This window comes from Dipodomys spectabilis, unplaced genomic scaffold, assembly GCF_019054845.1.
Source record: "Dipodomys spectabilis isolate Male_0828 unplaced genomic scaffold, ASM1905484v1 ptg000178l, whole genome shotgun sequence".
NCBI lineage: Eukaryota > Metazoa > Chordata > Mammalia > Rodentia > Heteromyidae > Dipodomys > Dipodomys spectabilis.
This window is the reverse complement of record NW_024870855.1, coordinates 7,552,494-7,563,326: the sequence shown is the minus strand read 5'-3', so window position 1 is coordinate 7,563,326 and position 10,833 is coordinate 7,552,494.

Here is a 10,833-nt window from a genome sequence, read left to right as displayed (position 1 = left end):
CTCACACCTGTAATCCTAGCTACTCAGGAGACTGAGATCTGAGGATTGCAGTTCAAAACAAGCCCAGGCAGGAAAGTCCATGAGACTCTTTATTTCCAATTAACCACCAGAAAACTAGCAGTGGCGCTGTGGCTCAAGAGGTAGAGCACTTGAGCCGGGCACTGGTGGCTCACGCCTGTAATCCTGTAGCTACTCAGGAGGCTGAGATCTGAGGATCGCGGTTCAAAGCCAGCCCGAGTAGGAGAGACCGTGAGACTCCTATCTCCAATAAACCACCAGAAAACCGGAAGTGGCGCTGTAGCTCAAGTGGTAGAGCGCTCACCTTGAGCTGAAGAGCTGAGGGACAGCACCCAGGCCCAGAGTTCAGGCACCATGAACAACAAAAGACTTGTTTTTTCCCTTCAGGGCATGCAAGTTTCCTTAATTTGATGCAATCTCATTGGTCAATTCTTACTCTTCTTTCCTGAAATATTGGAGATTCCTGTTCAGAAAGATCTATGTCTTTGAGTGTTATGGCTATGTTTTCCTCTAGTAGTTTTGAAGTTGGGTTCTTACAGTAGGCTTGTTGACTCATATTGTGTTGGGTTTGTAGAGGGTAAGGGATGGGGGGCATCTGTGTGCCACTCCGGGGCCAGGATGCACTTTACTGAGTACACCCCCTCTTGTGGCAGATGCCACTTCTGGGCTAGGGTGCACTCTTGAGTTCACCCCCTCTTGCAGAGGCTACTGAATCTATTCCTTGCCTTAGGCAATGACTCAGAATGCCAGCTAACTTCTGCTCAAATTTGGCAGTGTTTGCTACTGGATGCTGTGTTCACAACAGGTGAGGAGTCTTAACTCTCTTCCACATCCAGGGATGAGTTAGAACACTGGTAGATAACATGGCAGGGTCCAGGGGATTCACCACTGTGATCAGGTATTCCCAAACAACTGTCAAATTTCATTGTTGCTCACAAGTCAAATCCCTTTGCAGCTTCACACATGTGTGTTCATACATACACACACTTGACATGAAATGTGTACACTTGCTGGGTGCTGGTGGCTCACATCTGTAATCCTACCTACACAAGAGGCTGAGATCTGTAGATCACAGTTTGAAGCCAGTCTAGGCAGGTAAGTCCATGAGACTCTTATCTACAGTTTATCACCAAAAAGCCAGAAGGGGAGCTGTGGCTCAGTGGTAGAGTGCTAGCCTTTAGCACAAAAGCTCAGGGACAGCACCCAGGCCCTGAATTCAAGCTCCAGGACTGGTGAGTGCACCCACATGCATGTATACACACAAACACACACACACACAGTGTGGACATTTAATTAGCATATTATGAAAAGAATGCCAAAGCTAAGTGTACAGGTCCATCTAGGAAATGTTGAAGCCAGGTAAGGCACCAAATTTGCCAAAGAGAAAATTGATATTTGGACAGATTTGCAAGATCAAGGCAGAATCTAAATTTGATAGTGACTGATTGAAATCAAGATCGAGTGGCCTAAGCTAGGTGCTGGTGACTCAGGCCTGTAATCCTAGCTACTCAGGAGGGACTGAGATATGAGGAGCAAGGTTTGAAGCCAGCTGGGGCAGGAAAATCTGTGAGACCTTTATCTCCAATAAACTACTCAAAAAAGGCTGGAAGTGGCACTGTGGCTCAAGAGGTTGAGCGCCAGTCTTGAGTCAAAGTAGCTCAAGGACAGCCCCCAGGCCCTGAGCCCTAGGACTGAAACAACAACAACAAAAGAATCAGAGGCCTGATTCTAGTTGCTGAACAACTTTTCATGGGATAAGAACTATCCTGCAGAGTTACTGAGAAACATAACCTGAAAGTTGGCCATGGTCACCTTCCTTCTAAGTGATCCAAACTAAATTCAAATTCATTCAGAGGGGCTGGGAAGGTGGTTCAGTGGTAGAGTGCTTGCCTTGCATGCATGAGGCCCTGGGTTCAATTCCTCAGCACCACATAAGTAGAAAAAGCCGGAAGTGGGGCTGTGGCTTAAGTGGTAGACAGCTAGCCTTCAACTGAAGAGCTCACGGACAGCGTCCAAGCCCAGAGTTCAAGTCCCAGGACCCACAACAAAAGTAAAATAAAAAAATTCACAGAGTTCCTTTCACATCATTGCTTGGAAAGAAAATGTTGAAATTAAATACATAATGAGCCTGGTGCTGGTGGCTTATGCCTGTAATCTTAGCTACTCAAGAGGCTGAAAGCTGAGAATCCCGGTTCAACGCTACCTGGGCAGGAAAGTCCTTGAGACTGTTATGTCCAATTAATGACTAGAAAAAACAGAAGTGGTGCTGTGTCTCAATGTTGTAAAGTGCTATTCTTGAGTGAAAGAGTTCAGGGCCTGAATTCAAGCCCTGCTACTGACAGAAAAAAAAAGTAAAAACAAAATGATGAACAGTCTAGCCTTCTGTTTAGAAGGTGTGCACGGTGCTGCATGGAGGTGATCCTGGATGTGGCACGGGAGGTTCTCTGTTCTGATTGCAGCAAAACCACAAACGTAATGAGAATCTGGCAAGTTTTTTTTCTCTAGACAGAACCAGCGATTCCCAGAGTAGAATGAAGACCTGTATATTATTTTTCTTTATCCAGTTAATGCACTGTGATTTAGAATCCAGACAATTGGATGATGAATACCTGTATTTCTTCAAAGATATCTCTGTAGTCTCCTCGTTATTTCTCCCAATTCCTTTCTAGTTTTAAATCACATTTCATAAATAATATGTATCACATGTTTCACAAATATTTGGTATATTATTTTATTATATTATTCCTTTGTATTCTAGATGAACCTTGCAATTTATGGTGGTGTCATATCAATTTAGTATTTGTGGAGAAGAATCTGTAGGAAAGAAATAGATGTAAAGACTTATTAGCTGCCAAGACATACTCATAATGCGTAACATAATCAAGGGTGTCTAACCATACTCCTCCTCATAACACTGGAAGTCTAAATTATTATCACCATTCTACATATGGATACACAGAGACTCAGAATCCAGGTTAGGCAGCTTATGTAATCCCTGGAGTATGTAGTACAGAGTTATTGCAGAATAATATCTAAATCTGCTGCCATGGAGGAGGGTGGAATTTAATGATGCTTCTCTGTAGTGCCAGGACATAGCACAATTAGGGGATCAAATTTTTGTTTGAAGTTAATCTCCCACCCCCACCTTGTCACCACAGCCAGCAGAACTCTGATACCTAGAACACATCTGTCAGGATCATTACAAACAGCAGAAACTGGTGTGGAAGTGAGCAGGCTGCAGCGTTACAAGCCATTCTGGATGCTAACAAGCAACTGGAAAGGACTGTGGAAAGCATAATAAGATGGGAAGGAACTTTTCCTCCCTGTTGTGAGGGATATGACCAGGAAGAGAAGAAAGGAAGGGAATTAGACCGCTTGCAAGCTACTCAGGGAGGCACCAGCCACACCGTGAGTAGAGTCTGGACATTAAGAGCAATGACCTCTTACCTGGCCCTTAGAGCTGACTGGAGGTGAGCTATAGTGATTGCATCAGCTTATACATGCTTCTAGCCATCAAGTACTGCTCTCTGTATCGAAATTATACATGCTTCTAGCCGTCAAGTATGGCTTTCTGTATCAAAATAGCACATGATCATTTTCATCAAGCTCTGAATTAAAGTAACCCATGCAGATCTTGTCTTATTCTTCTAAGTCCTCAAATCATAAATGAATGGCCCTATTAGGTGGCCACATCTATGGGTCTCTGGTTTGTTTACCATGTTGATGGGGTGACATAAACTACAGTTTGTGTCTGCAGCAAGACTGGAAGGAAGTTCTTCCAATAGGAGGAAAGGGAGAAGAGGGGAGCTTGTGGATGCTGTGTAAAAGGAAGGAAAATGAAGCTAATGTCCAGCGACTCTACTGCAGGAAGTAGCTTTAAAGCACAGTAATGCCCAATGGAAGTTTTTTATTTTTTATGTTCTCTTCTGTGGAATGTCTGGTGTAAACATCTTAATCTGCCTCCCAGCGCTCCTCAATTGAGTCTGTATGGGTCCCCAGTACTTCTCCATTAATGGGTTCCTTGTGGGGACTCAGTCATGTGCTAAGCCTGACATCTGGCTTGGCTCTGGGCAAGGGCAGAGGTAGAAGTATGAGGTCACGGGGATGACCTGAGTAGGGTATGCCTTTGATGGCGCTTCAAGGCAAGGTTTTGTTCTCTGGGAAGTAGTGGAGAAGACAGAATAAAGGAGAGCAGGAAACAAGAGAGGAAAGAAGGGGGAAGAACAGGGGGAGGGAGGAAAGGAGGGATGGAAAAATGGAGGACAGGAGTAGTGGTGCCCACAGGATGATTTTATGTAATGTTTGGCTAGGTAGAGTTTGGGAACTGAACCTGTTTCTCTAACCTCAAATCCCTTCATTTTCTACTTACAAGGCAAGTGTACAAAGACATGCTCATTTCTAGTCAGCCCACGGCAAGAACTTGGTCTGTGCTGACTTCAGAAAGCAGAGTGGATGAGTTGATCAGCTCTCCCCGCCCCCTTGCCTATGAAGAAATGTCTGGGATAGTCAACGCGGAAAGGGAAGAAGGGCTGTTTTGGTTCATGGTTTTGGAAGTCCATGGTCTCTGGGTGGTTCTGGGGCCTCTGGCAACCATAGCACATCATGGTGCAGCATGTGATAAAACAAATGCTAAACTACCAGCCAGGAAGTACAGAGCAATAGGACCAGCTCTGGCATCAATATTCCCAATGACCTAAGAACCTTCAAAGGCCCATAGCATCTCCCAGGTCCATCCTGTACATGGGCCTTTGAGTGCCACTCTGCACTGAACACAGAGCAAAGGAAACATTAGTGGTTCTTGTTACCTAGTGAAAGCTCCTCAGGTTCCCAGGAAGACCCCCAACCTCCCTCCCAAGAGCTCCATGCTATAGATTTAGCTATAATTTCCACTGCCCTGGAATAGTCCAGTCTGCACTCACGCTTGTATGTGGTCCCCAGCATGAGTCTCCTTGCTACCCTCTTCCCTCCACTGTTTTGGCAATACTGAGGTTTGAACTCAGGGCCTTGTGCTTGCTAGGCAAGTGTTCTACCACTCAAGCTACATCTCCAGTCCTTGTCTCCCTTTGGCACAAAGTCCTTTACATTTTTCAAGACCTTGTTTGCCTCATCCCACCCCTGTGGAATGGAACAATTCTTCTCCAAGTCTCCTCACTTTCTCTATGTCTGTCTTTGCTTGCCTGTGTGTCTGATATCCTAAGCCATCTGGGCATGCTCTGTACAGGCCTTGCACGATAGGGGGATAGACGAGTTCCCAATGTATGTTGATTGCTTTCAATTGAAAAATGATGTTTCTGCAACACCATATGCAGTGAACCTAAGCAATTTGCCTTAACAAAGTGTTCTCTCTGGGGATGCCGCTGGGTGTGGCCTGTACCTGGCCCTGGGTTTTGCATCCTCAGCATCAGAATACAAACAAACAAACATCACTTGTAATACAAAGGACTCCCTCTTGAGGTTCCTCTTGGAAAACAGGGGACAAGTCACATGGCACTGAATCCAGATGCTGCCAACCCAGCATTTACCACTCTCAGGTGCATGGGTAGCAGATTGTTCAGCAGACCTCTAGAAATACCACACCCACATCTTCCTGACACCTTCACTGACACAGACTCCCATCCTTTCAGGAAGTGTGTGTGGAAACAGAAGAGCAGTGTGGGAAATCAAGTGTCCTGCTGGGGGAAATTGTACCTAGTTATGCCACAAACACTTGCCCCCAAATGGAAACAAACAAAATTACGGAGTGGTTTATGTGCTTTACTTCATGCATTTTTGCCAATATTATTCTTGAGAGTCACATTCTGTTTTGTTTTGAAAGGCCCCACAGATGGCATCTAGATGAGAACATCTTTAACAAAAGAGCATTTAGTGCCAAATGGCATATCCTCTTCCTGCTTCTCCAAGTTCAACATTGCGTGACTATGAGGAGGGTATGGGGAAGATGAGAAAGAGGAGGAAAGCCATAGAAACAAGCAGACTGGAAAAGATAAAAGCAGACAGAGGGGCTGGGAAGGTGGCTCAGTGGTAGAGCGCTTGCCTTGCATGCCTGAGGCCCTGGGTTTGATTCCTCAGCACCATATAAGCAAAAAGAAGAAAAGCCGGAAGTGGCGCTGTGGCTCAAGTGGTAGAGTGCTAGCCTTGAACTGAAGAGCTGAGGGACAGCGCCCAGGCCCAGAGTTCAGGCCCCACGACCGGACCCAAAAAAAAATAAAAAAATAAAGCAGACAGAGGGGCTGGGAATGTGGCTTAGTGCTTGCCTAGCATGCATGAAACCCTGCGTTCAATTGTGTCACAGTAGAATGCTAGCCTTGATCAAAAGAAGCTCATGGACAGTCCCCAGGTCCTGAGTTCAACCCCAGGACTGGAAGCAGAAGGAAGAGGAGGAGGAGAAGGAGGGAGGAGGAAGAGGGAGGAGGAGGAGGGAGGAGGAGGAGAGAGAAATCCACAAAGCCTGTGAAAGATAGAAATCCTGTGGGAGGCCCAAGAGGCAGTATCAGGACATACAGAAGGATACACGTGGCTGGGCAGGATACTCGGGAAGGTGGAGACTATCAGGCTGGTCCAACACAGCCTTCATCCAAACTGGCCTCTGGTTTGCTCTGGGCTCCACAGCATCTGAGACCGTTTTTTATCTCTCTCTGCTACCCTGACACACTCTTCCAAGTTCCGTTTGCCAAAACATGACAATGCTTTCAGATATGGAAAAGGGAGCATGGAAAGGAAGCAGCAAGCAGAAGTTTCAGAATGACAGAGTCAAAACAGACTCAAGAAAAGAGGACACAGAGAGCCCTGCGAAAGGCAGGGGCCGGGGTGGGGAGAGAGATACTGTCTCTAGAAAGCCATTTCCACATTCCAGAATAGAGCTTACTAGGAGCAGGGATGGTCCTGGTGGAGTGAGGGCCTTTCCATATTCCTCTCTGCAACTCTCATGTTGAAGGCTAAAGTCACCTGCTCTTACCACTGATCCTGCCTTTTAATATGAAGTCAAATGGCTCAGGGGAAACAGGTAAACCCACAGTACTTACTAACCTGGTACCTTGTAAATGCCAGTGTTTCCACAAAACAATGAGTAAGAAAACAAGGAATAAACATGATAAAGCATATAGAGAAAGATAAAACAAATAGCATGAGATACTAAGCATCCTTGTCCTGGGTAGGATGCTTAAGCTTTTTGCTTATACAACATTTGCTTGGAGCCTGGTGCCAGTGGCTCATGCCTGTAATCCTAGCTACTCAGGAAGCTGAAATCTGGAGGATTTCAGTTTGAAGTCAATTTGGCTGGGTAGAAAAGTCTAAAAGACTCCATCTCCAATGAACCAGCCCAAAGCTGGGCTGACGGCATGGCTCAAGTGGTAAAGCACTAGTTTTGAGCAAAATAAAAGCCCCCTTCCCAGGCATGGTGGGACACCCAGTTTCCCTCTCTGTATCTGCCTTGGAATTCTCCTCCACCCTTGCGCCCATTGCTGAATGTACAGCACCACTTTCTTGTGTTTGCTGGAGCTTGGTTGTCTTCACCCCACATCGACCCAATGGTGGACACAACCCTTCTTCCCAATCCACACAAAGCTCCGCCATGGCCATTGTGTGTGATCCTCTCACTAGCAATTCTGGAGCAGAGAGCAGGAGGCAGTTGCTCATCAGAGCCAGAAAGCACAAAGGGAAGATGCATACATTCAGTCGCCTTTCTGTATCTGCAGGAGATTGGTTCCAGGACTCTGTGGATTCCAAAAACACAAGAATGTGCAAACACTTTTTAATATAAAATGGTGTCGTATTTGCATGTAAGGTATGCACGTCTTCCCATGGCCTTTGATCCAACTCTAGATTATAGTACTTAATATAATGTGATCTTATGTAAATATTTTTCGACTGAGTCATTTAGGGAGTAATAACAGAAAAAAAAAATAGTCTCTACACATTTGACAGAGACACAATTTTCCCCTGATGTTTTCAGTCCAACTTTTGTTGAGTCGAAGGATATGGACCCAGATACCTTTTGAAAGCAAAACTTAACAAAACCTTGGTTTGCTGTTACATTTTGAAACTGAATGCTATATGTAAATGTCTTGTTTTTTGGTTTTAAACCAGTCTTGGGCTTGAACTCAGGGCCTAGGCTCTGTCCTTGAGCCTCTTTTGCTCAAGGCTAGCACTCTACCACTTCAGCCACAGGGCAATTGCCAGCTTTTTCTTTGTATATGGTGCTGAGGAATCAAACCAAGGGTTTCGTGCATGCTAGGCAAGCACTCTACCACTAAGCCACATTCCCAGCCCCACATCTTGTTCTTATAATGGTTTCTCTAAGGAAGTGAGAAAATTGAAGGATGGATACTATTGCTTTGAAAAGCCCCATGTACCAAAATCTCCAGCTTATGGTTTTCTGACTGGCCATTGCTTCTCAAGAGTCAGCCTCTGTCCCTCTGTCCCCTGCTTAGAGGATGACCGTCCCTCCACCACCCTCTCCCTCCACACAAAGTGAATACATCTCTCCTTCTTATGCAGAACCATACCCTTCTTGCTACATTCTGTCCTCTGCTTCAAAATCATGGGGCTGTGTCTAGCTTAGGAGAGAAGCTTGACTTGGCTAAGTGAAAATTCATTTGCACCCAGAGAGCCATTACGGTAGCAGAGAGAAGAGTATTGCAGAGTGCATGGTTTATGTGGCAAGTTTTCAAATTCTGGTTATTCTGAAAGGCAGCACCATCAAAGAGCCCCATGTGCCTGTATGGCATGCTCTTGGGGACAGCTTGTATAGATAGCCTGCCAGGCCTGCCACAGGAAGCGGTCCCCTTCAAAATGAGCTGTAAAAGGGCTGCTGCCTGTTTTCCTCCCTGGTCACTGGTCTGAAGGGAGGCAGCTAAGAAGGTAAAGAAGTCTTCCCTAAGCCCATTGCCCACCTATTGTCCTTGGTATTCCTCACTCAGCACCCTGCTTACAGTTCTGTTCAGTCTCTTCTGCTCCATTCAGTCAGTCTCTCTGGTCCCAGATCTCAACTTACTTTGTTCTCTCCTTTGCCTGCCAGAGTCCAGGATCTTCCTTGGTTCCCACATTCTGTGTTGTATGAATGAGGCTCAGCTGCCTTTGTCTGTTTAATTCCTCTACTATCACAATTCTCACATTTCTTGTTTTATTAGTATATATTTGTTCTACAGCATAATGGGGTTTGTTGTGATATCATACAGGAAAATACCATACTTTTTTTTTTTCTGTATGTGTCCTGGTCCTTGGGCTTGAACTCATGGCATGGGCGCTGTCCCTGAGCTTTTTTGCTCAAGGTTAGCACTCTACCGCTTGAGTCACAGCTCCACTTACAACTTTGGGGTGGTTAATTTGAGGTAAGAGCCTCACAGACTTTCCTGCCTAGGCTAGCGTCATACTTTGATCCTCAAAGATCTCAGTCTCTTGAGTAACTAGGATTACAGATATGAGCCATGGGTAGCCATGGCTACTTTAGTGATGTTGGTCCCTCCTATTTCCCTCCTTGTCCTCCCCTCTTCCTTCACCTTGATGCCTTTTCTCCTTTCTAAGAGTTTCCTTTCAACTTTCAAGAGTCCTCACATTGAAGGAAGTACGTGATATTTTTCTTTCTGAAAAATATAGTTTCCTTCTAGGTTATTTTACTGGACATAAAAATCAGCAAGTTCCACCCAGTTTCCTGAAAATAATATGCCTTCCTTCCTCCTTCCTTCTCTGCCTTCCTTCTTCTTTACAGTTGAGTAAGACTCCACTATGTATACCTACCACATCATCTTTATCCATCTGTCAGATGACAAGCACATAGGCTGATTCTACAACCTATCTATGATGAGGACTGACTGCCATGGATAAATAAGTCTGTGCAGGGATGTTTAGACATGATTGTATCTTCTCAAGAAATCTACAAATTCAGAGTCTGTTGGTGCTTCTCTACGGAGATGTAGAGTGCCTGTGAGGAGCCAGGAAGTCCAGATACCAGCGATGGATCCTGTGATGGGAACAAAGGTACTATTCCTCAAAGACACTTCCTGATGCCCAGGGCTAACAGGCCCAGCCCTGAGGTGTACCACTGCAGACCCAACTGTTCATCCTGGCCTAGCCAGTGTCCTTCTTTTGGATGGAGTCTATCACATGAGCTTGGAGGACACAGAACTTTTGGGAACCACCAGTCATTCATGCTTACTGCCTGTCACAGCTCACCTGCAGGAAGAGAGAACAAACCCAAGACAAACCAGAGAAGCAGAGGCAGTGGTAGCCAGGATGCTGAGGTCAAGGGTCAGTGGTCCCTAGAGGGGTCATGGGGACAGCCTTCCTGAGATCCTCTGCTGCGGGAGGGTTTCCTTTCCCAATGTTGGTTTTGGCTTTCCAAACTACTACAATTGCTTCAATAAATTATTTTATACTTCAGTGGTCACGAATTGGTTTGCTATCGCTTAAAACTCATTGGAGCCTAATTAACCAAAGGTCCAGAATTTGTCTTGAACTTTGATGTTATGAATTGGTGTTAGAAATTGTGCCAGGCCCAAAAGAAATGGAAACAGACATGGTGGCCTCCACTCTGGAAGATCTCAGAAGGTAGGTGAAGAGACAGGTCAGTCATTCTCTATCCTTAGAGTTCCAAGTTCCCGTACTTCCCACCCAGGTCTTGTCCTGGCCCACAGGGACAGCGGCTGGCTGTCCCCAAGCCCATGCTAGGGTCATAAAGACTTTTTGGAAGCCAGGCAGTGGTGGCTCAGGCCTGTAATCCTAGTTAAAACTCAGGTGGCTGAGATCTGAGGATCATGGTTCAAAGCCAGCACAAGTAGCAAAGTCCATGAAACTCTTATCTCCAATTAACCACCAAAA